Source organism: Trachymyrmex cornetzi, unplaced genomic scaffold, assembly GCF_001594075.2.
Source record: "Trachymyrmex cornetzi isolate Tcor2-1 unplaced genomic scaffold, Tcor1.1 scaffold61, whole genome shotgun sequence".
NCBI classification, from domain to species: Eukaryota; Metazoa; Arthropoda; class Insecta; order Hymenoptera; family Formicidae; genus Trachymyrmex; species Trachymyrmex cornetzi.
In genome coordinates this window covers 80,064-82,872 of record NW_017299926.1, presented here as the reverse complement: position 1 = coordinate 82,872, position 2,809 = coordinate 80,064, and the positions used below count along the sequence as shown (strand labels likewise).

Sequence of the window (2,809 nt, the reverse complement as noted above, 5' to 3'; positions counted from 1 at the left end):
CCCCCCTATCCTCCTCGTCTCATATATGCCTCTCTATGTCTCGTTCCCTCGTACACTCCCTTAACTCCTCGAGAACCCCTTTCACCCCTCTCTCTTTTCCTCCTCCTTCCCTCGCCGTTTTTCTTCTCGCTCTCGCGCTCGCGAGGTGAAAGAGTTCACCTCTTTTTAATCTCCATATCAATCTCGTTCGCCGAAACCGCCGAAACGGCCGCCGCTGGGCTTTTAATCGCGCCGATTCGGAATTATTCGGAATAACACTCGGCTTGGCTTATCCTCGTCGTAACGCGTCGCGATACGATGTGCACGTCTTTCTTTCCCTCTCCCTCCTACCGTATCGTTAATTCAGCCGAGTGCGCACATAATTGACTCGTACGGGCCGTTAGCGTGAGCGCACGCATTGCCGGAGATAAGGAGAGAGATATTCCAACCGTGTCCGAATCTCCTTCGATACGTGTTCGAGAAACGTTTCTGAAAAATCGTCCGCATTTCCAATTCGTTTCTATATTGTACAATGCGCTTTTTTTATGATAATGATATGTTTTGATAACAAGAAAATTTTGAATGTGTTTTAACATGTTCGTACAAAAAAAAGTTTTTTAAAAATTATAATTTTTTAAAATTTATATTATATTATCAAAAGAAGAAACGTCGATTTTTGTATAATTAATTACATATTTGTAAGTATTTTATACGTTTTTTTTGGGGGGGGATAATAAATTTAACACATTTAGGCTATACTGCCTAAATGTGTTGAAGTGGCAATATTTTAATTTTGATAGATGTAGATCATGATATAGATATGATATAGATCAATTTTTTTACATTAAAAACCTGTGACGATTTTATACACTGAAGACGGCTCAAAAATGTGTCGAAACGTTTGTGATATATCGACTTTAAATTAATTTCTTTTGTATATTATTTTATTTACTCAGCGCTTGACTTAAATTTGCTTTTTTTATATTATTTATCATTACATTTGATGTCCTCGAATTTTTTTAACAGTAATAAATGAAAATCGGCCGATGAGATTAAACACATATAAGTAAAAAATGCCTTATTTTTAGTCAAGACATTATTAACATTATTAATGGTTCTTCGTGACTAATAATATTTCTTGTGAATTTATACAATTTTTTATTAAAGCAAACTGTGTACCGATTATTTGTCGGTCTTGAAACATAATCCCAAATCAAAGCTGGAGTAGTAGTATCACAAATTGACAAAAATTTAATATTATTAATGCAATTAAACATCTTAGGAAGCTCTTAATAATTTGATGTTAATAAGCATCTTAAAAATTGCAAATAATTTATTGTGAAAAATATTACCTGGGGTTCATATTTCTTTTTAATTTCACACTTGTCTCTTCGTCCGGTTCGTGATCGCAGTCGCACCAAGTCTCGCGCGAGGATGTGCTTCGTGGGTGTCGAAGGTATCGAAGTTCGCGAAGCAAGCGGAAAAAAATTCGACGAATATATGTCGAGAGACTATACTTTTCTGCGAAATCGCAGTCGAGCCGAGAGACAGATGGGCCCTGACGCCGTTTACTACGACTGATAAGACAAGACGACTACTCGTAATGCGATGCGACGAATGCGCGTCCAGAGGTGCATACATCGGACATTTCTCTGTCGGTGTCGGTTGTGTCGTGTGCCAATCGGTCACATAACGGTCGCACGGTCGTAACACGACCGCCGCGCGCCGCTGTCGCCGCCGACATGACGTCAGGAGATCGACGACCGTGTATTCACGTCGCCGCGACGGTCATTCATACGACTCGATGGAGGCTCGCGCGTTGGAATCCGAGGCGAGGAATGTGACAGGAAATAGTCGCATGACTGCGCGCGTGCATCCGTGCGTCCGTGCGATCCACGAAAAACAAATCCGTATTAATTTACATACGTCGACGTGACCGCTGCATCTCGTTTGAAATCGCTTAATTTTGGTAAACGCAATTATTCCCCGATCCTGACGAGATTATAATTGTAGACTCCGTGATCTTTTTGAGATACTGCAGAATAAAGTACGCGGTATTTAAATGCTCGCAACATGAAATGAACTTTGTCGATGCTTGATGGTGTACATCTTACTCTTGTTTCCGAGATTGGTATCCTAAATCAATTTTTGAACGTCTAAGACCCGATTGCATCGACATTACTTTGAATTTGAGTGAGGCTTAAAACTCTATCTAAAACCGAGAGACAGAGGGAGAGAGTTTCGAGCCTAGTTTTAAATTAAAGTAACATTGATGCAATCTTTGGTCTAAATATATCACACGCATTTTTCATTAATCAGCGAGCACGATTCCATGATATCTAAATTACTTAAGACATTTCTATTCATAGTCGATTCTTATATTTAAGATTGTCAATCTGAAGACGTTATGAAGGCTGCACATTAGTATCTTAAGACATTACTTAAGACAGTCTTAAAGCAAAAACTGACTATGAATACTAATCTAAAATCGAGATATTTGCACGAACGTACGCGGGCTTATTGCCTCGCGCGCGTTGCTCGTAATCGAATCAAAAGACTCTCGTTAATCGCGCATAACTGCCCGCCGGCCACATCGGTAATGGTGGAGGGAACTCGGCGCGAGGCCGCGCGAGAGAGCGTGCAATAAAGTTCCGAGCGCGACTTAATACTGCGCGACGGCTCTCCTCGTTGGGTCGTTGACTCTACGTTTCTTCTTTCTTCGAATCCTGGGGGCCCCAAGTCTCCCGTACCAGATCCTCTGTGCTCAGCTCCTCGCACACGCTCTCCCGACTCCTGACTAAATCCGTCCCTGCACCGGGATCCGGCTAAA

At 41.3% G+C, this 2,809-nt stretch overlaps 1 protein-coding gene across 2 annotated transcripts in view; it reads left to right on the top strand.

Moving 5' to 3' along the window:
• LOC108766706 (serine/threonine-protein phosphatase 4 regulatory subunit 1) overlaps positions 1 to 2,809 on the top strand; it is a 142,536-nt gene that overhangs the window by 111,920 nt on the left and 27,807 nt on the right. The window lies entirely within an intron of this gene.